At 41.5% G+C, this 23,412-nt stretch overlaps 1 protein-coding gene across 2 annotated transcripts in view; it reads right to left on the bottom strand.

Moving 5' to 3' along the window:
• dan (protein distal antenna) overlaps window positions 1-23,412 on the bottom strand; it is a 418,576-nt gene that overhangs the window by 258,663 nt on the left and 136,501 nt on the right. The gene's annotated exons all lie outside the window — the stretch shown is intronic.

Below are 23,412 nucleotides of genomic sequence, written 5' to 3'. Positions count from 1 at the left end.
ACAAGCAGTGAAGCTGTAATTAATACAAGTTGGCTTAAGCGGCTGCGTGAAAGTAACTCATTTTACTATCACCAATACCGCCAAATAATTTTTGTTATAATGTGCTTCTTGGTACATGCATTAACAGCGATTATTCTGCTTCTATTATCACTTAAACTAAGTATACGTTTGCGAATTTACTTGACTTGTTGCTATCTTCATTTATATAGAGAAAGTTCACTCCCATCTATCTTATCATTCGAGAATAGCAATCAAATTGTTCACTGCTGCTATCTGTGTTGTTGTTGTATGTAATCTAAGCTTTGTTTTTGGAAATTCCCTTCGTTGTCTCCGTTATCGCTATTACCGTTAAAAAGTGTACATATTCAAGGTTGGGGAAGCCGACATATGCTACCAATGGCATTCGTTTTTATTTTGCAATTATACAAATAATCAAAAATAATAAATAGCTGCTTCTTGCATGATGATAATCAAGGTCGGACTACGATTCGATTTTGTTTGATTTGAAGTAATTGTTGTTTAAGAGTCGGTTGCATCGGCGGATGATTTTCACTATTTTACTAACTTACTCAAGTTACAAGACACAGGATAAGTAAGTTTTCTACTGTATTTCCAAACGAAGGCAGGAGTAGAAATATATAATAATTTGTTATTTTACACTAGGCAATCTCACACTAATTTGCTTTTCTAACGATTAAAACTTTAAAGATTTTGTTAATTGTAAAACGGCTGCAAATTTCGTTCTAGAAACCCAAGTTTTTCCGTGAACGTGTTTTAGATAGAAGATGTTTTCTGTGTGCAATCCACGGTGCCCGGGCCCATATCCCCCTGAAAAATAAAATAAATAACATAATGTAAATTTAATTATGAATTAAATTATCAAATGCAATTAAAATTCACTTACCATGTCCACAATGACCACCGAACATCGTACTCCAACCAGCGTTAAAAATGAAAAGAATGAAGCAATGTACCGTTTGCTTCAATTCTGTGGAATTTACGTTATATATATGTACATAGGTATGTATCAATGTTCGCGAGTTTTGTTTCGTTTTTGCCTTTGCCGTTGGTATGCTTATACCAGTACGCGGACTCTAAATAATGAAAAGGTTGGTAGTGGTAGGTATTTCCAATGTGCCAAAAATACTGCCATAAAACCACCGACATGTTCTCTTACTTTAAACTTTATTTTTCGTTCAGAATTGTGCACACAAACTGATGAAAATAGAGCAGGAATATATATGCGTGCGCATTCACTACATTCATTTAATAAGCAACTTTATTTCTTGTCTTTGAAGTCTGTTTACAAATGTTTCAAAATGTGATTGGATTGGTCAGCATCACCCCTTAATGTTATTTTGGGTGGGCGCGACAATTCAATACCAAATTATTACAATATTTGGTTTTAATGCGAAGATATTGAAATGGTGTTAGATTTTTTGGGTTTGGTGGTAGGAGTAGCAGGTATGAAAAATGGGTCAAAAAGGTTGGTCAATCTACCAATGCGGTAAAGTCCGCGCACTGACTGCCCATATACTTATACCAACGAATGTACATATATATGCCGAGTTTTAAATGTACGTCATATTAGGGATGCGTAAAAAGATGCAAACGGGTACCCAAAAACCCGTTTCTGGCAAATCGGCATCGGAACCAACTACACTTCTGGAACCGTGCCTTTTAGTAAAGACCATCAATAAAACAGGACTAAAAGCGTAATTGGGAAAAGCTGAACAAATAATCGAAGGGCAATACAAAAGAATGGCTCATTCGACAAATTTTACGCCTAGTCCAAAACGAAGATTTTTCATTTTTTTTCTTATATGGCATAAAATTTTGCTGACCAAACATTTTTTTTGTGGCGGGCAGGAAAGTTGTTGGTTTTCAGCACCAACAACACAAATAACAACGACTCGCAAGATCCCACATTATACACTCTCTACCCGGTTCGGTACCAAAATGTGAGTACCAAGCAACTTAAATGTCAATTTTTCTGCAGCACTAGTATGCCTGACTAGCTGAAGCGCTACCGGATGACACAAAATTAAACAGAATAAGGCACTAATGACCCAGGCACATAACGTGTGGGGAAAGAAGCAACGCACATAACGTACGCGAGATGAATATATTCTCGTAGGCATTTAGACATGTTTTCACCCTACTCACGCGCGAAATTTCAAAAGCGCCGATAATAGAATTGGGGCTTACTCGCCGCCGAACGCGTAACCTAGTCATAATAAATCAACAAGTTCCCTTTATTTTTTTATTCCATCTTCTCTAAATAGAATGACTCGTTACGCTTCGCTACGAAAGAGGACCGAGCGCCAGGCCGCTCGTTATCCAAAGCCGTGCCACTTATGCGACGCGAAACACCCAATCAGGTCATGCCCAATATACCGCGCGAAGTCCCCGCTGCAACGACTGCGCGAAATTATAAAGGCCAAGTACTGCCAAAATTGCCTTTCAATGGTACATCGTGCACGAGACTGCACGAGTCAGGGCAGGTGCCGAAGATGTGGTAGCAACCATCATACCACGCTGCACCTGTCGATGGAGGACTTGTCGTCCGAGCCAGAGCCACCGAAGAGCTGGAACCAGCTGGTCATGGAAGAAGAGGAAGAAGGGTATGAGCGGATGCCCACTATGCAAGAGGTGGACGACGGGACGATGGATGAGGCGCTGTCTCTCCACGCGTCCGAGTCGGCCTTTACCGACGAGCAACTGTTACCATCCGGGAGTGGAGCAGGCACCCATATAGCACAACCAAACAGTAGGGGATCGGACCCACGGCCGTTCCGACCCCTACTAGCCCACGAGCGACGAGAAAAGAGTGGAGCGGAATCACGGCCTCTCCGCCCACCTACGAGACGACGCCCACGAATAAACCGAGAGAAGCGCGAGCGTAGACTGGCCCCTCGGCCGCGCCAGCTACGCACTGTACGACACCTCCACGAAGAAAACCGAGAAGGTAGACTGGCCACTCGGCCGCGCCAGCTACCACACAACAGTTCCTTCCGGAACGGAGTCATGCCGGCCCGCACTATAGCCGGCCCAATCCTTCGCCCAATGGCTACTCTGGCGCCGACTGCGGTTGTGAAGGTGGAAGCCGGGGGGCGTTTACATCTCATCCGGGCACTCATTGATGCATGTTCCCCCCGCACAACAATCGACCGCAGGCTGGCGCGAGAGTTAGCACTGCCGACGACCAACGCCGCCGGCGAAACCGGCTGTTTTATCAGATTTAGGGGCAAATATGGACAGAGCAAGACGGTGACGACTCACGCAGTCTGCGTCCATGAGTTTAGGCGCGTCAGCCCAACTTATAGCGTCGACCCCAGCGTCGCAGCTCCTTACGAACACATTCGTCTGGCAGATCCACAATTCTACGCATCAACACCAATCCGCCTCGTTCTGGGCGGCGACGTTTACGCGGAAATAATTACACCGGGCACGTTACCGCCGTCGTTTGGCTCGCTCCTAGCCCAAAGCACTATCTTTGGATGGGTGCTCTCGGGGACCCACCCAATCTAACACGTCTTTACGTTACGTAGTTTTAAGCTTTATATATATGTGAATAACATCTTTCCTTTTCACACAATAAATGGATTTCTGTAGTAACTGGCAAGAAATATATGATGCGTGTTCTTTACTTTACCATTCCTTTATCTCGTCCTAGCTACAGGTACCGGCGAAGGCAAGGAGGATGCCGTCGCGCCATCCGGCGTTCATCGTTCTTTTACTTTACCATTCCTTTATCTCGTCCTAGCTACAGATACCAGCGAAGGCAAGGAGGATGCCGTCGCGCCATCCGGCACGCATCGTTTAGTTTTAGTATCTAGGTTTAAGACAAATCGTGGTCGGGGACGCTCGGGCGGACTCTGGGCTGTTGCGTACCGCAAGGGGGCCGGCATGTTTAGGCCCGAAGCCTAAATTCTTCTTAATTTGCGCCACCCTAATAGCACCACTTTATCGACCCCTAGTTCGCCCACCTGCATGTATATGTGTACATAGATAGGGTTATGTTGTCCGTACACATATACATGTATGCCGGTACAACTATGTGGGGAAGCTTCCCCTTAAAACCGGAGACTTTTTCCGCGGTTCAACGGTTGTCCTCGACAAGGCAACCGTCTACTTTTCCAGCGATCGTTGAGCGAACTACAACCAGCCGTCCCGAGAAGCCCCGCCACAAGTTTTATACAAGGTAAATTATTGTACTAATTATAATTTTCACTCCAAATAAAATCATTATTATAACGAGAAATATCTCTCGCCTTTCTTTTCCTTTCATTTTAAATCTAACCTAAACGCAATTCTGGTGCCTCCACTCCGCTGCCGAGTCTGCGAAACACCACAATTGTACAAGTTATTTCCCCTTGTTATATCACCAGACACTAATCGAGAAGAGTGAGCGGATTAATCACCAGCACAGGCACTAAGTACATTGAAATCAAGTAAACCGGCAAAGCACAGACCAAGTGCAAACATATATGCACTTCTACTTATGACTCTGTTTTGTATTACATCAATAACTGGAGTCAAAGCAGCCAGCAGTGAAACAGGAAGCAATGGAGTAGTTGCTCAACTTCCAGATAACACAGCTATATATTTGGATTCACTGGGAAAGATGGACATCATAACTTCAAATTGGGATTTGGTAATCTATTATGACCTCAATTCAAAATTTGGAACAGATGATTAAGGTCAATGTTAACTTAATTAAAAACTTTGGAAAAAAATTTCATCGAATGAAATTTGAAGCAATCTATTTTGTACAAAGACGTTTTATGATATAGAAACGTAACAAAATTCTAGTGGAACTAGTGACTAGTTTCAAAAACTACTGTCTGTTTTTGCTGCTCCTAACATATCTACATGTTGCATTCTTGCAGATTCCTTTGGAATCGGATTCATAAATTCAAGAAACTGCGCAAAGCGATATATGGAATAAAAATCCCACATAATTTTACTATTAGTGGGTACTTGGTTTATTTTTTATTTCATTTTTTTGATGCTTGGAATAGCTCACCATTCTTGCTTGATGCGTGAAATTCTTTTCTTTTAAATCTTTTGGTTTTTGCAATACTTTTATGTGTACATACGTATACTCGTGCATTCTACCTGTTACTGACTGAATACAGTCCTTCGACCATACATTAGGGTGGGTCGATTTGTATGGACGAAAGTTAACCGATATCGCGCCATCGATTTTTCGATAGGATTTGGCCTCAGGAAAAAATCCACTACGCATACCCAAAAAAAAATTTTCGAGCCTGCGAAATTTAGTTGTTTTCTTAATTTTTTCGACTTTGATTTTTAAGGTTTTTTCATGACCTACTAAATTTTTTTAGTAGATTAGATTTTACAATCAAATGAAAAATGTTTAGTAGGTCATGAAAAAACCTTAAAAATAAAGTCGAAAAAAGTCAAAAAATGAAATTTTGCAGGCCCGAAAATTATAGCCATATTCAGGCAAACTTTTCCTTCGGTTTTTAGTTCAGGTGTTTTTAATCGATTATGTATATGTATGTCCTTTGCCTTTTTTTAAATGCCGCGCTTGGAAATGTCGTTAACAGTAAATATTAGGCAGCATTATCCTTTATATGTTGCATTGCGTTGTTTATATGTACATAAGAATGTATGTATTTCATCGAATTATAGAAAACTTTAAGTGCTATTTCATATCGCCCTTTGCGCAGTTTCTTGAATTTGCATAGATATATATATAGAGATACCCACTTGTATATGAATCTGATTTCAAAAGAATCTGCAAGAATACAACATGTACATATTCTAGAATATGCTTATATGCACTTTTGGGTATATATATTAGAGCGTTAAACGCTTTCAAGGGCAATCAAAATTTTAAGGAGCGGCAAAAACAGAAGGCAGTCGTTTTTGAAACTAGTCACCAGTTCCACTAGAATTTTGTTATATTTCAAAACGTCTTTGTCCAAAATGGATTGCTTCAAACTTTATTTCAGGAAATTTGTGTCCAAAGTTTTCAACTAAGTTAACATTGATCTTAAATAACTTTGGAATCATCAGACTTCGCAAAAAATTTTGACAATGACATTTAAAAATATTTTTTAATGGTGACCAATTAGATGTTTATACAAACCAAAAGATATCAAATCAAATTTTTCCATATACAAAACTTACATATATATTGTGGCGAATATTGCCAACACTAAGGCATACTATCATCTCTAACCGTTGCCAAACTAAAAAGAAGTAATTAACAAATTATCTGGCTCACAAATTGAACCAGACTTCTATCTGGATTTATCTGGCTCAAATCGTTGTTGTTGCATTTACATGCAAAATTATTTATCTGGCTCAGGATTTTGCCACCGGATAATGGCTATTATGTCTACACATATGTGCATTAGGGTGGTCCTTCGTTGTATGGAGAGGAAAACAGTGTTTGGATTCTTGATCTCAACCCCTAAAAATATGCGAGTAGCTCAAAAACGAATATATAAAAAGTTTTAGGTCAATCAAAAAGATTTAGAGGTGGCGCAAAGGGCTTGATATCCTGAAAAATGACGAATTTTTACAATTTCGTCTTTCAGGCTTCCATATGTCTAAACCCTACGAAAATTTCTTGCTTTTCCATACCGTAATAAGATCTGTATTTTCTTACTTTTCTAAAATAGCCACAATCTTCAAAATCGGTAGATCAATAACAGAGTTACAGGGAAAAAATATTTACTGGTTTCGACAAAGAAATATGAAAAGTAAATTAAGTCTGTGCAAATGTGTTTATGAGTGAATCGTGGTATTCGGGTAAAAAACGCTCAAATGAAAATATATATTTTGAAATTGCAAACAAATTAAAAAAATGTCTTTGACATTTTCTTATTAAAGCTATACTGCTCTTGAATGGACAAATTTTGAATAGTAGTAGATAAATTGCGGCACTTTGCATTGGGATGGAAAAGCACTTCCAGAAATAACATGTAGTGAAAAGATGGAACGACTTCCAGTTGTTGTTACTTACACGAATGGCGAACAGTTAATAGGAGCTCCAAAATTATATGCTGCAACAGGCTCGGAAATAGCTGATACGTTGTATGAACTGTTATTTGAATGGGATATGAAGGATGGTATTGTGGCCTGTTGTTTTGATACGACATGGGTTAACACAGGCGTTATAAAAGGAGCTGCAACGTTATTAGAAAAAAACTTGAGCGAAAACTTATGTATCTACCTTGTTGTCATCATATTTATGAAGTTTTGCTGATATTTATTTTCCAGTAAATAGTAGTAAGGACGTTCAGTTATTTCGGCGATTTCAAGAAAATTGGAGAAACAACGACAAAGATAGTTTTAGAGATTTGCTACAAAATAACGAATTGAAATTACTTAAGCGATAGCAAAGATACTATTCTAAATGTCTCTAAGGAAGAGTTGAAAAAGAAAATAGTAAGAGATGACTATGGGAATTATTGGAATTAACGTCTATATGTCTAGGAGCAATGTCATAAAGTTCCGTGTACCAAGGCCCACACATACTCGGTGGAGGTCTAAGGCATTTTATTACTTAAAAATCTATATATTTCGTGAACAATTTAAACTAGCGGAATATGAAGAGAATTCGATAGCAAGTATATGCGCGTTTATTATACAATGCGATGATAAGCTTTGGTTTAACTGTACCAATCCTCATAGAGCACCTCTTCAATACTTATCTTTTATTAAATAAATTTATAAATACTGAAAAGTTAATAAAAAAGATCTGACATTGCAATAAAAAAGTTTTGTAACCACCTATGGTACCTGTCTGAAGAATGTATTGCATTGGCATTGTTCGATGATGATTTAATAATTTGTTAACAATTCGTAATTTTTCAGGACTTCAAGCTCTTTGCGCCACCTCTAACCCTTTTCGATTGACCTAAAACTTTATATATTCTAGTTTTAGGCAATTCGCATATTTCTAGGGGTGAGATCGAGAATCGGAACACTTTGGAAAATAAGGGCCACACTAACGTACATACAAGAAGCGAAGAGATATGCACAAACACATGCATATATCTGAGATACTCACAAAAGTATGGAATCATTATTACTCACATATACACGCGCATATTGCTATGCGAGAAGCTATAAACGTGCATCTATAGTTTATAGATGATAAGTTTATAGCTGGTAAACAAGTAGTAAATTCTAGAAGAAGAAACGCCTAGAAGTATGCGAACGAGACAGCAGAGACTATAAAAGGATCGGAAGCTGAGTAAACAGCAATCAGTTTGATTTAAGCACGCTATTGGTTGCGAAGTATAAATGTTATTGTGAAGTACTTTCAAAGTAGTCTAATAAAGACCATTTTGTATTATTGAATATTGGAGTTATTTATTCAACAATTTAGCGATGAACTTTAGTAGAAGGTGTAAAATAAGCGGAGCTTCACTAATTTCGTTAAAATTGGTGTCATAAGAGCAATTGTTAAATAAATTCCGAAGACTTCGAACACAACTTGGATATGGCACAGTGGAGTGAATTGAAGATCCAGCAACTGAAGAAGGAGTTGGAGAGCCGTGAATTGAATACAACCGGCAATAAACTCGGCAATGGGATTAGAGGGAATTAACGTGGAGGAGTATGTCTTTCATCTTGATGGCGAGGAGACAAAAAAAATTGAAGAGGAAAACGAAACAATGCAGACAGTTACGAGCACAGACTTGAACACGATTTTGGCTGCAATATCTGCACAAACATCGGCAGCAACATCCAAGATGGACACACAACTGAAAGAACAGGAGATACGCATAACATCGAAGATTGAAGCCCAGGAAAGACATATGTCATCCCAACTGGAAGAACAGAAGACAAATATGACATCTCAGTTGTCTTAGCAGTTGAAAGCACAAGAGAATCGCATAACCTCGCAGCTGGAGGCACAGAAAACAAAATGCTCATCGCAGCTGAAGGTTTTTAGTGAAAGACAAGATAAAATAGAGGCCAAGATGGATGCTTTCAAAGATCGGATTCAGGAGTTGCCACTGAACCGTCTAATCACTTCAACTTCTTCTCTGAAGGTAGAATCCCAACGTTTGATGGTTTTGTTCCTTCCCAGGTCTTTAAGCTACTGTTTGAGAAGATTGCAGCAGTGAATAACTGGAATGCTGAAGATATAGTTGCAGCTCTATTCGTAGCATTGAAGGAGTCAGCAGCCGAAATCTTTCAGATCCATAGGGAGAACGAAACATTGATGAGCGCTCTTGAGAGGCGATACGAAAGTGAACACAGAAAGCAGATATACCAAATGTAATTGCAAAACGCTATCAAAAAGCGAATGAGACTTTGCAGGAGTTTGCGTCGGATGTCGAAAGGCTGGCCCATCTAGGAAATGCGCGCGCACCCGTGGAATATACCGAGAGGGTAAAAATTCAGAGCTTTATAAATCGCATACGGGACGTGGAAACGAAGCGAGCTACATACGCAAACCCAAAGCTGACATTTGCTGAAACGGTATCCCATGCTCTGATTCAGGAAACAGCAGCTTTTGTGTAAGCCAGCGTTCAAAGCACGTCGTGTGGAGGTAGAAAGGCCAGACTGGATGACCACAATATTGGGGGCGCTGAAAGGATCGCAAAAGCGGAGTGAAAGGGTTAGTTATCAAATATTCCAAATGCGGGAAGCGCGGTCACATTGCACGTCATTACGATCTTGATCCTTGAGTGGTTTCAACAGCATGGGTGGTCTTAATAACAAAGCTGGAGGTGATGAGCAAGAGCGAGTAAAATGTAGAGATCGAGAGCTAGCTCCAGCTATTGACTGCCCTGTGATATCTGTGTCGCAAATTGGAAGGAAATCAAGCAGTCTTACGGTCAGAGGGAATGTGGATGGTAAAGAAGTGTACTGACTGTAGATACGGGCGCATCTCATTCCTTGATTCGATATGATTTGGTCAACAGGAGCCATTACCTGAAGCAAGGTTGCGTACGGTCACTGGCGAGTATAACCAAGTCCGGGGAGAAGTGATCTGTGAAGTCTTAATTGCGAAGGTCATGGTTCTACACAAATTCGTTGTGGCGGAGATTGTTGATGAAGTCATATTGGGACTGGACTTCTTAGTTGACCATGACATCAGGATCGATATGCAGAGAAGAGTTATGCGTTATAAGAACAAGGATGTGCAACTTAACTTCAGTTTGGAGAGAGGGTTCAGCAGTAATCGAGTGCTGGTGGAGGCGATTGGACATAGACCATAAAAGTCAAGGAAAGTAGATCGGGAAAGGTTGATGGAACGAATGGGTCAAACAAATCAAAACCGAAGGTACTTGCGACAGAAACACTGGCATTGACAAAACCAAATAGACCCACAAAAACGAAGGAAAGAATTTCCCAGAAAGAATGCGAGGGTAGTTTCAAGCCCGAGCGCACTACTGCTGTGAAACGTGGGAACGATACTGATTATGCGAAGCCAATCCGTCGAACGCAAGCTCCACGAGGTAGTTCATTGGCCAAACAACAGAGTGTGAGGGAACAAATCAGGATAATAAGTACTAGGATGAAACACAGGTACGACAAGGACAATAATTCGGAAGGTTTCCGGGAGGGAGATTTCGTACTGCTATACAGCCCTTACCGGCGGAAAGGTGTTCCATCATAATTTTGGTGCAGTTGGAAAGGCCCGTACAAAGTTGTGAAGAAGATCAGTGATACCATTTACCGCATAAAAACCATTGGAAACCACGAAATAGAAGGGTGGTTCATTTGGAGAGGCTAGCAGCGTTTAGATCGAGAGGGTTGTCTTATCGGGACGTTCAGACTTAGGTGGAGGGTAGTGTGACGAATATTAGCAACACTAAGGCATACTATAGGATGAAACACAGGTACGGCAAGAACTATAACTCGGAAGGTTTCTTGGAGGGAGATTTGGTACTGCTATACAACCCTCACCGACGGAAAGGTGTTCCATCCAAATTTTGGTGCAGTTGGGAAGGCCCGTGCAGAGTTGTGAAGAAGATCAGTGATCTCATCTACCGCATACAAACAATTGGGAAACCACGAAATAGAAGGGTGGTTCATTTGGAAATGCTAGCGGCGTTTAGATCCGGAAATAAGGTGGAGGGCATTTCGACGAATATTAGCAACACTAGGGCATACCATCATCTCTAAGACGATACTAAGTAGTCACTTGTATCTACATAAACAATTCAATCATTATATCTGCACATATGTACGTACAAGAAGCGGATTGATATGCACAAACACATGCATATATCTGAAATACTCACAAAAGTATGCAATCATTATTACTCACATATACACGCGCATATTGCTATGCGAGCATCTGTAGTTTATAGCTGATTAGTTTATAGCTGGTAGACAAGTAGTAAATTCTAGAATAAGAAACGCCTAGAAGTATGCGAACGAGACAGCAGATACTATAAAAGGAGCGGAAGCCGAGTAAACAGCAATGAGTTTGATTTAAGCACGCAATTGGTCGCGAAGTATAAGTATATGTGAAGTATTTTCAAAATAGTAGTTTGCATTATTGAATATTGGAGTTATTTATTCAATAATTTAGCGATACGAACATTAGCAGACGGTGTAAAATAAGCGGAGTTTCACTAAAATCGTTACAATATATATGAGAATATATGGGAAACAAAATGGTGGGGATCCATATTAATCTTATTATAATACATGTACATTTATTTTCTAAACATTTATACACTTGTTTACAAATAAACAAAGTTCTATGAGCAGTACAGTGGTTATTGACCCCGATATTTCTAGCTTAAGACTCAAGAACAACTTTGGTTACGTAAATATATATAACTAAATAAATGAATATTAACAAAGCAACCCCAAACAAGCAAAAACATATGCACATATGCATCTATACCAGGCACCGGAAAAATCAAAATGCAGACATGTTAGTGAGATCGCGATAATCGCGCACATCACTTGATGCATCGGTATGCGTAATTCATTCGCTTATTAGCAAGCAATAAGACAAGATCGTTTGTTATTATATTTTTAATGCGCACATTGGCAAGAAAAAGGTTTATACAATTAAATACATTAGGGGGACTCATGAAAGCATATAAACTTATAAGGTGTAAAATTATATCCATTTACACACGCGGTTATATGAACGCACCTAGTAATACTCTTGATAAACTTGGTTGTTTATCAGCTGTATTATTGCGAAACAAAAATTTTTTGATTGTTATACAAATTAAAAAATTCCAAAATTAAGTGAAAAATCAAAACTAAAACGCCTTTACTTGCTGATGTTGGAGATTTCTGATGAAAATGCCTGCTGTAATGTCTGCAAGGTTGCATTCCTTTGAGTTTACCGCGTTTACACAATGAAATGTGCGCGTAAATTTATACAAATTGTGTAAATTATTTTTCATACAAAATTTGACAGCTCGTTTACGCACTAGATAAATGTATACGTTTACACACTTTATAAGGCATTTATACGGTTACATGAGTCGCCCTATTGTATTTGCGCCAAAGGGTTGGTCAACATTAAACATTTTTCACTTGTGTGCATTGAACAATTAACAAACGACCTTTGCTTGTTGCTTGCTAATAACATTCGTCAACATAGCGAGCCACGAACACAATCGATGTTACTGCGCCAAATGATCAGCGACAACTAAACTAAAGAGAATAAGAATACGTGTGAATTTAGGCTGCACAATTGTGCCATTATTTGCCGATGTATGATCTATACACACATAATTATATGTACGTATACATACATGTGCATGCTCATATGTACAAGCGATGAGCGTAAAATAAACATGAACTATTCGAATACTGAGTCCGAGCTATTCGAATAATAAGCAAATGAATTGGACTAAATGTAAGCGAATAAACAAATAAAAAGTTCGAATAAATGTTATTCGAATTATTTGAAAGGAATAGTTTTATTCGTTTATTGGAATAACGTTTTTTCGAAAATAATACCACCACTATATTAAACATATCCCCTCCCCATTTCTGTCAGATCCATTCATGGCACTGACAAAATAATCAACAAATGTACCATAAATATTTTTAATAGTTACTAACTCAGACTTCTTCATTTTGCCCAAACTTGATACCTTTGACGGTTTAATTGGCTGCGACCTCCTTCGGGAAATCGATGCTAAATTGGACATTAAAAAGGGAATTTTGTTTCATGAAAATGGTTCCGAAAAGTTATTGTATAATTATTGCACCAACGTTGGCAGTTTAATCGAAAAAGGAGATATCAAGCAATTAAAAGCGAAAGATTCCGCTGTCTTTTCTGACCCAAATGAACCCTTGCCGTTCAATACTAACATTGTGGCTACTGTTATAACAACTAATGATGAACCATTCTTCTCAAAGTCTTACCCTTATCAAATGGTAGCCTCCGAATTCGTCGACAAGGAAGTAAGCAATCTCTTGCATGATGGCATCATTAGACCATCACGCTCTTCAAATAATAGTCCACTTTGGGTGGTTCAAGGGAGCAGATGATACAGCCAAGAAAAAGCTGCGCATGGTTCAAAAAAACTCGATGAAAAAATCACCAGCGATAGATACCCAATACCTGACACATCAGTAATCCTTTCCAACCTAGTGAAATTATTTTTTTTACAACGATATACCTAAAATCTGGGTTCCATTAGATCGTCCTCGCTGAAAAGGATTGGGAAAAGACCGCATTTTCCCAAAATAATGGAAAATACGAATTTTGCAGGTTACCATTTGGGTTGAAAATCTATATGTCGAATCTATGTACCGGAGCGACTCGGGATTTTTCCCGACCAAGGACTGCCATTTCAGTGTAACCCCATTTAATTTGTTGCGTCCCTCCCACAAATTGTTATCCTCCCAGCAGCTCCTTGCAGCGGGACTGCTCCATATTCTCTTGCTCCGGGAAGGTATCGAACCCAATCCGGGTCCGTCTCCTGACCCCGGTCCTGAGCAATGGTTTTGCTGCATCTGCCCGAAAAGAATCATTTTAGGACGGTCATACTCTTGTCAGTGTGTCTCGTGTAAGGGATGGTTGCATCGTACAGGTTGTTCTGGACTAGATCCCAAAACCAGACGTCCACGTAACTTCTATAAATCTTTTGTGGCTCCTTGCTGTTCACGCCCTAGGACGTCCAGTAGTCTGCGCCTTAGCGCCCCCCGCTACCTTCCAGCAGCCCCGCTGCTCAGCAAACCACAACAAGTACCCGCTGCTGCTCGCGCCCCGCGGCGCCACCAAATCACACGGCTGCTCCCACTCATACCTACAAACTCCGTAGTAGAGTCGGGAGCAATGCCGAGCATCAGCCCCTGCCCCGTCTTCTCCTCCCTATTTTCCGGCAGCAATTGTGTAGTTCAGGGAAACAGACTCTTAGTCCCTACCTCCCTTTGCACCGCCTGTCAGCACAGAATATATATGTTTGCGAAATCCGCCCAATGCAGCTTCTGCATAGGACGGTGCCACTTTCCTAGATGTTCTGGTCTCCGCGGTGGCAACCCCCGCGGGTTTCATTGCGCCATGTTGCCAGGCCGCATACCCAAATGCACCGGGTACCCCAATGCTTACCCAAGGAGGTCCAGTCCCAGGGCCACAACAGCAGTCGCGTCCTGGCCTTCCACAACCCAGGCGTAGTCACCCGTCACTTACCCCCAGAGTGACGACGTCTCCCCCTATGGACTTCAGAATTCTGCAGTTAAACTGTAATGGGTTAACTGGGAAGATCATGGAGATAGTCGATTTCATGAAGCGGCACAACATCCGCATTGCTGCGATTCAAGAGACTAAACTCACAGCAAGCTCTGCATTGCAGACCTGTTCTGGGTATAATGTCCACAGAAAAGATCGCGAGAGCGGAAATGGAGGCGGCCCCGCGTTTATCATACACAACTCTGTGCAATATCATATATTTCATCCCGAAATCGACCAAAGGGACAGTGCGTTAGAACGTCAAGGCTTATCTGTCCCGTCAGGCGATGCAAACCAAGGAATCATCAACATCTACATTCCTCCTGGCACCTGTTGCCCCAGTGGATACCGCCCTAATATCAGCGCCTTACTCACTGGCAACAATCGCATTATCTTAGGCGATTTCAATGCCCATCACGATCTATGGCATTCAAACTTGCGGGTGGACAGTAGGGGTGAGATGTTGGCGAATCAAATAGAAGAAACGACGTGCTGCAAAACAAACGGAGACGCCCCCACACGTATGGTAGGAAGCTGTCACAGTTCGCCGGATATTTCAATCGTGAGCGCAGAACTCGTAAACTGCGTCAACTGGCAGCCGATGGTAATATTGGCATCCGACCACCTGCCTATACTTATTTCCCTCGAGCGTTCCGCCGACTTCATAGTCACAGAAAAACGCACTTTCATTAACTTTAAAAAAGGAAAGTGGGACGAATACAAATCCATTACAGACAACCACTTTGCTGCCCTCCCTATCCCGACTGATGCCCGCCAAGGGGAGCGTTCTTTCCGCAAGGTCATTGAATCCGCCTCGGCTCGTTTCATTCCCGCCAGCAGAATTCCCGAAATTCGGCCCCAATTCCCAGCGGAGGCTGCAAGTTTAGCGAGAGATCGTGACCTTATAAGATCCCGGCGACTCCCAAATAAGGGATATAAACCAACGCATCAGATTGCTTGTGGATGAACACAAGCGGGCGAAATGGGAGGAGCACCTAAGCCGTTGTAACCTCTCTGCGGGTGTAGTTAAACTTTGGTCCACCATAAAGAACCTATCGTATCCGTCTAGGCACAATGACAAAGTTTTCATCGCCTTTGGCGATAAAGTGCTGTCGGATGCGAAAAAAAGCGCGAGCGCCCTCCCTATCCCGACTAATGCCATCCAAGGGGAGCGTGCTTTCCGCAAGGTCATTGAATCCGCCTCGGCTCGTTTCATTCCCGCCAGTAGAATTCCCGAAATTCGGCCCACTTCCCGGCGGAGGCTGCAAGTTTAGCGAGAGAACGTGACCTTATAAGACAGCTCGATCCCGGCGACCCCCAAATAAGGGATATAAACCAACGCATCAGATTGGTTGTGGATGAACACAAGCGGGTGAAATAGGAGGAGCACCTAAGCCACCTCTCTGCCGGTGTAGGTAAACTTTGGTCCACCGTAAAGTCCCTATCGAATCCGTCTAGGCACAATGACAAAGTTTCCATCTCCTTTGGCGATAAAGTGCTGTCGGATGCGAAAAAATGCGCGAGCGCCCTCCCTATCCCGACTAATGCCCTCCAAGGGGAGCGGCTTTCTGCCGACAATATATAATGCATTCTACGGTCGACAAAGATAGGCGGAGGGCCAACAGACACGCACATAAACATAAATTCAGCGCGTCACCAATTACCATCACCGCCAAAAAGGTTGAGGATGCCATCGGTCATGCTATACCATCCAAAGCAGTGGGTCTAGACGGCATAGTCATGCCGATGCTTAAAAGCCTAGGGAAAGAGGGTTTCAAATATTTAGCATATGTTTTCAACCTGTCTCTTTCCACCTTTGTCATACCCGAAAAGTCGAAAATGGCCAAGGTGGTCCCGCTACTAAAGCCTGGGAAACCAGCTAACATAAGAGAGTCATATCGCCCGATATCTCTCCTATCGCCAGTAGCCAAGACGCTTGAAGCCATTTTGCTCCCCTACTTCAAAGCAAATTTGCAGCTAGCCTGCCATCAGCATGGCTTCAGAAATCTCCATAGCACCACCACCGCGCTAAATGCCCTCAGCACCCAGATAAATTGCGGTTTAAATCAAAACCCCCACCATAGAACAGTACTCGTTGCGCTAGACCTATCAAAAGCTTTTGATACGGTCAACCATGGCACCTTACTGCAAGACCTGGAAGGGTCTACCCTTTCCCCTTGTCTTAAAAGGTGGACCGCAAATTATCTGGGTAGTCGGCAGGCATCGGTGCAATTCAGAAATGAAACATCAAAACCAAGGAGAATTAAACAGGGGGTGCCACAGGGTGGTGTTCTGTCCCCACTTTTGTTTAATTTCTACATATCTAAGCTACCTTCGCCACCAGAAGGAGTTACTATCGTTTCCTACGCCGATGACTGCACGATAATGGCCACAGGCCCAGGCCCAAAGATCGATGAGCTTTCTAACAGAATAAACGGCTACCTCCCTGATCTCTCCAGTTTTTTCGTCTCGCGAAACCTGGCATTATCACCGACCAAATCCTCCGCGACCTTATTTACAACATGGGCGTCCCAAATGTCGACTATTTTGAACATCCACGTCGATGGCACTACGCTACCGACTGTCCCACACCCCGAAATTCTTGGGTGTGATGTTTGATCAGGATCTACATTTTGGTGAGCACGCAGATGCAATTGTACCGAAAATCCAGAGCCGTAATAAAATCCTTTGCTGGCAGTACTTGGGGAAAAGACAAAGAAACGCTCATTACCACATACAAAGCAATTGGCCAGCCGATTGCATGCTACGCGTCCCCTATATGGCCGCCAATCCCAAAAATTACCCACTGGAATAAGCTACAGGCCTGTCAAAATACTGCTCTCAGAACCGCCACGGGCTGTCTTCTTATGTCCCCAGAACACCATCTACATAATGAGGCGAGAATACTCCCCATCAGCGAGAGAAATGAGATGCTAACCAAACAGTTCCTGTTGAATACCGAGAAAACTGGGCATCCCAACAGGCATCTGATTGATGAGCCAACACCGCCAAGGACTTAAGGAGTAATCTCCGTAAGCACTTTGAGGAAATACGGTACCTGAGAACTCAGCCGTATGAAGCAAAAAAACACAAGCAGGTTCTTGGTGATCTCCACGAACAGGCGTCGGACCTCTATGCCAGGAATTGCCCGGTGAATCCAGTACTCAAAGAACAGTATCCAAAACTTGCGGAAGAGGAACGCATACTCCCCAGGGAAACGCGAGTCACTCTGGCTCAACTTCGTTCTGGATATTGTAACAGGTTAAACTCTTACATATCCAGAATCAACCCCGACATACAAAATGTATGCCCTGCTTGCAATGTGTCCCCACATGACACCAACCATATCTTTAATTGTAATGTGGAACCAACGCTTCTACCACCCTTTTCATTATGGTCCAACCCTGTTGAAACAGCAAGTTTCCTTGGGCTCCCGTTAGAGGATATTGATGACAATTTGTGATCGGTCGCAGCTATTAGGTGTGGCGAAGCATTGCTACAACAACAACAACAATAACATGAAATCGGTACAACATGTCATGTTTACATAGATGACATTATCATTTCTTCAAAGGATTACGAAACTCACTTGCAGGACATCAGTCGAGTGCCTGAAAAGCTATTTTCAGCTAACGTGAGAGTTTCCATGGAAAAACTCAATTCCTAATACGGCTAGACGCACTGAGGGATTAAGGGGAGGATCACTTTACTTCACAACTAAATAAAAGCGCGATAAGTTTCGATTTCAAATATATAGAAATATAAACTTTATTTATTAGCATTTAACTATTTCTTTTAACAATTTTGAATTTATCAGTTTTGTTTATTTAGAAGATTTATATTTGCGACGATTATAGTTGGGCTGATGGCGAATAACTAAATTTACAACGGCCCAGCACATTCCACTGGACCGTTTACTTCTTTTAATGAGAGCATACACATGTAGGTATACATAGATGTGTGTGCGCTAAACAGTAATTATGTTTCTATTTACAGGGTTCTTCAAACAGGTCAATATATATTAGGGCGGGTCGATTTAAAAATCGCTCATTGCTCTGTGAAAATCGTATTCTAGGGATCAAAATAAGAAACTTTGCCGAAGGAACCATACCTCTAAACCGAATTCTGATGTCCCCCCTGTGGGTCGAACTTTTGAGTAGGGGCAATTTCAATTCTACCTGCTGTGGTGGCTTAAAAAAAACAACACAAGCAATTTTACGATCTGCAATTGTGTCACAGTGATACCTTAATTTTTTAAAACGGTTGCATAAAAAACCCACACAACTATGTTTACGACATGCAAATTAATCACAGTGATGCCTTGGTTTTAAAAGGGGGTTGTAAAAACGCTAATTTCTAATAATTTTTTTAAATTTCTTTTCTATTACTAAGTTAAATTCATTTTTTCATTTACATATGTTCTAACTAAATAAATTTCTAAAGAAAAAAATAAACTCCAAAAAGAAAAAACATACGCATTTCAAAATGGGATTTTTCAAAATTTGCCCCTACGACCCAAAGGGGGGGACATTAGAATTTGTTTTAGAGGTATGGTTCCTTCGGCGAAGTTTCATATTTTGATTCCTAGAATATGATGCAATGGCGATTTTTTTGCCTCCCCACAAATCGACCCGTCCTAATATACATGGTATTCCAAAAGGGTGAGTACAGAATAAAGGTAAGTAGTTTTAACCAAATATTTCCTATAGGTAAGTATTTTAAAGGTAAGTAAAAGGTAAGTATTTATAATTTAGGTATTAGAAATTAATTCATTTCAATATAATTAAGTTTTCTTTTCAGATAATATTTATATTATATATATACATTATTTTAATCCTCAAGCTCTATGAGGTTCTCGCTGATGTCTTCAGCATGCCGGCGAGACTGGGGCGAGGTGATCTACATGAGGTCCTGCAGCTCATCCAGCGTTTCCTTTGCGTTATTGAATAAGCCGCGAAGTCGCCTTTGGAGGATAGTAGTGGACTTCAGCCTGTTTGCCGTGCTAGTTTGCCGTTTCTGATTCCTCGGAGGTCGATTTGTTTCGCGGTCATGATTTGGTGAGCGTTTTGATAGAGCGCGGGGGCCTGTGAAGCAGAGTATGGTGTGCTAGCCCGCAGCGACGACAACTTATTGAACATTCACTGGCACACGTTACATGTGAGGTTGCCAAACAATTTATGCAGTAACGGTGCACCTTTGCGGATTCATACCGGTCATCTGGAGTCATAGCCAGAAAAGCTCGGCCAAATCGAAGTGAGTGAAAGCGGCAGCAGAGGCGGCAATTCCGATAATCCTTGTATCTGGAAAGAAACGTCGAAAAACCTTATTAGGACATAATCTTTGAGGGGATGCCTCGACGGCCAACAAAACGGGCGAATGCTTCTTTGAATGCTTCAATGGTGAGGTCTGAGCAGACTTCGAAGTGTGTGGCTTAGGTGGAAAAGCATACGAAAACGCAGACGTATGCTTTGGCGTACGATGCACGTCGGAGAGTTGACTTTTTTACGAGGAAAGCCCTGCAAAATCTACTCCAGTGGTATGAAAGAGCAGTGAGTAAGTTACGCGCTCTGGTGGTAGAGCGGCCATCAGTTGAGATTTCATTTCCTGCTTATAGATAGTGCATTTCTTGCACTGAAATATTTTATTTTTTCACCTTTTGTTTCAGGCGGGCAATATAATATTCTTATTGAACCATGCGGATCATTAGTTGTGTTTCGGCATGGAGTAGGGTCGCATGGAAGAAGTCCAAAAAATAGTCCAGTACCGTGATTTGTCGGGTACGATTATAGGGTGCTTTTCGTTGTGACCCATGTCTGCATAGGCGAGGCGTCCATTTACGCGTAATAGTCCCATTTCCTCCCGTGTTGAGCGGGAGCAATGAACATCTTTTTCCCAGAGACTTTGCAGCTTTAAGATCTGCGATCACTTCTCTATACTGGTTTTGCTGAGCGTTCGCAATGAGCTGCGCCTTTGCCTGACGAATCTGTTCCTGGGTGAGATGAATCGTGGAGGGTATCAGCCGCTTCCTGGACTTCGAGACAAATCGGAAAATGTAAGCGAGGACTCTCATTACTCGAGCGATTGACGAAAACCGGTCCAGAAAGTCATGATTTTTCAATGAGTGCAGGGCTTCTATCCGTCGTTGTGCTGGAGGTGATTCATTATGATGGCTATCTTTCGGCCAGTCAGGAAGGGAGTTCCACCAGAGTAAACAGTCAATCAAGTCCTGGGGTCGACATCATCGAGTGCCCATATCAGCTGGATTTTCGCCACTGCGTACATGTCGCTATGTTGCTTTACTGACATTGGGATACGCGGTTTGCTACATATTTTTTCCATGTATATGGTGGCTTTTCGAGCCAAGCCAGCACTATGGAGGTGTCTGTCCACAGAGTCAAGTTGCTCTCTGTGGAGTAATGCTTCGCAGAGCTCTAATCGAGGAAGGCTTACTCTTTGTAAGGGTGCGACTTTACTTTTTGCTACGAGTAAGTAGAGGATATAGAGTTATCGCTGTGTTGAACTCTTAAATACACGCAGGCACAATATGCCTTTTCAGAGGCGTCGGAGCAACCATGTATATGAGTGGGCACATTGGGTGTGAATTGAACCCAACGTGGAATTTGTATATCTCCAATTGCTGAGAGGTTTTCTGTAAAGGATTTCCATTTGAGAAGTGAACCGGGTTTGGCGTGCTCATTCCCATCCGTTCCTTCCCTCCAGAGCTGTTGCAGGAGAGTTTTTTCTACTATCATTATAGGCGATAGCCATCCTGCCGGGTCGAAAAGTTTCGCGACGGACGAGAGAATATGCGCTTGGTTGCCGAGTTTGCGTCTGATATGGGGTCGTACGAATAAGAGAAGGAGTCTTCGATTGCGTTCCAGCATACTCCAAGAGTTTTTGTGGAGCTTGAGTCGTGGAATTTTAGAAAGTCAGCATCGAGAAGATCAGACACGGGGATTGATTCCAATATTTCTGAGTGGTTCGCTGTCATTTTTTTGAGTGGGAAGCCTGCTGACTTTAGTGCTTCGATCAGCTGAGTCATGGTTTCGCGAGTGGACTGTATGTTATGTCCGCCTGAGAGAATGTCATCCACGTAGGTCTCTCGCCGGAGAACGTTGGTAGCAAGGGGAGTTCGGCTTTGCAGTCTTCTGCGAGCTGCTGCAGGGTGCAAATCGCCAAGTAGGGAGCACAGTTAACACCGAAGGTTACTGTTTTTAATTTAAAATCTTCTACTTGGCCTTGAGGAGATTGACGAAAGAGTATTCGTTGGAAGTCTTGATCTTCCTTGTGGACATATATTTGCCGATACATTTTCACAATGACGCCGTTAAATACATATTTGCAGAGTCGATAGTTGAGTATAACGACCATTAAATTATTTTGTAAAACGGGACCTGTATGAAGCACGCCGTTGAGGGAGATGCCGGAGTGAGATCGTTTGGATGCGTTGAAAACAACTCGGACTTTAGTAGTTCTACTATCGGGTTTGAGCAAGGCATGATGTGGTAAGTAAAACGAGAAATACTTTCCATCACATATAATTTCCCGAGGGGTTGTGGGCTCCATATGATCTAGGGTTAAGTATTCCGTTATGACGTTGGAGTAGTCATTCGGAGCCCTGGTTTTTTCTCAGCGCTTCGTTCTACGCTGAGGTATTGTTGCTGAGCAGCGGGTCTAGAGTGCCCTAAAGCTATTGACTTGGGAAACGACCCAGCCAGCATTTTTTGAAAATTTTGATAAAAAAATATTCAAATATCATACCCCAAGATGATCCAAAACGTTCAAATTTAAAAGCACTTTCTTTTCGAAAATTAGCGTATCGTCTGGAGAAAAATGTACCATAAATGTGATTATTCTTGAATAATCATTTGTGATTCATATTTGGAAACGTTTTTTGTTCATATTTGATATCATTGTAAAATTGGGCTTTAATTGTTCTGATCATATTCGTGAACATATTTCAATCATTTTGGTTGAGATTTTTGAATAATTTTTGGAATGCGATCATGATATAAAAAAAGGTAGTTCCACTCAACATTTTTTGACGTATTTGGGGATTTTTGAAGTTTCATAATGTTTGTTGTTTTGCTAAAAGCGTTGCCATACCGTACTGTTTAAGGCCAAATTGTGGTTTTCCGTCATTGAAATTTCCTTCAGAATGAAAAGGCAATGGTCATCTGAGACAATAATAATATGCTTAGCACGATTTATGTGCATAAATATCGATCAAGAATACAGTAAAACATGCAATTTTCTTGAAAAATAGTGGATAATTACTCTTACATTGGTTAATGACTCATATCCTTATGGCAGCTTGACCCCTAGACAGAAAAAAATACACGACAAATTCTGTTGTTCTAGCATGGCCCTATTATCATGCCTCTACAGTGGATATTTCTCACGGCATGTTGAAAAAAAGTCTACCTCCAAAGTCTGCAGTGAGTGGTAGGTGTTTAATTTGTTACTTTTGTGGGAAGCCACACCCATCTCAATGCTAAAAGGGCACAGAATATGTGTAGGTGGGGCTTGTCCCACGGTGCCCCTGGTCCAATGGGCAAAAGAACTCTCATAAGTAGTGGCTAACCTGCAGAGCTACAGGGCAATGTTTTCCCTAAAAAATGGCTTAGCAATTCCCTCCTCAGAGCTTAGCTTGAATTATACAATAAATAAAAAATGTGGGTTTATAGCCAATTTATCACCATTCAATTTCATAAAAATTGCGTTTAAGTATGCTAAACTCTTTAGAAATC

This window comes from Eurosta solidaginis, chromosome 1, assembly GCF_040869045.1.
Source record: "Eurosta solidaginis isolate ZX-2024a chromosome 1, ASM4086904v1, whole genome shotgun sequence".
Classification (NCBI taxonomy): Eukaryota; Metazoa; Arthropoda; class Insecta; order Diptera; family Tephritidae; genus Eurosta; species Eurosta solidaginis.
The sequence above is the reverse complement of the archived record's forward strand: the minus strand, read 5'-3'. Positions and strand labels throughout refer to the sequence as shown.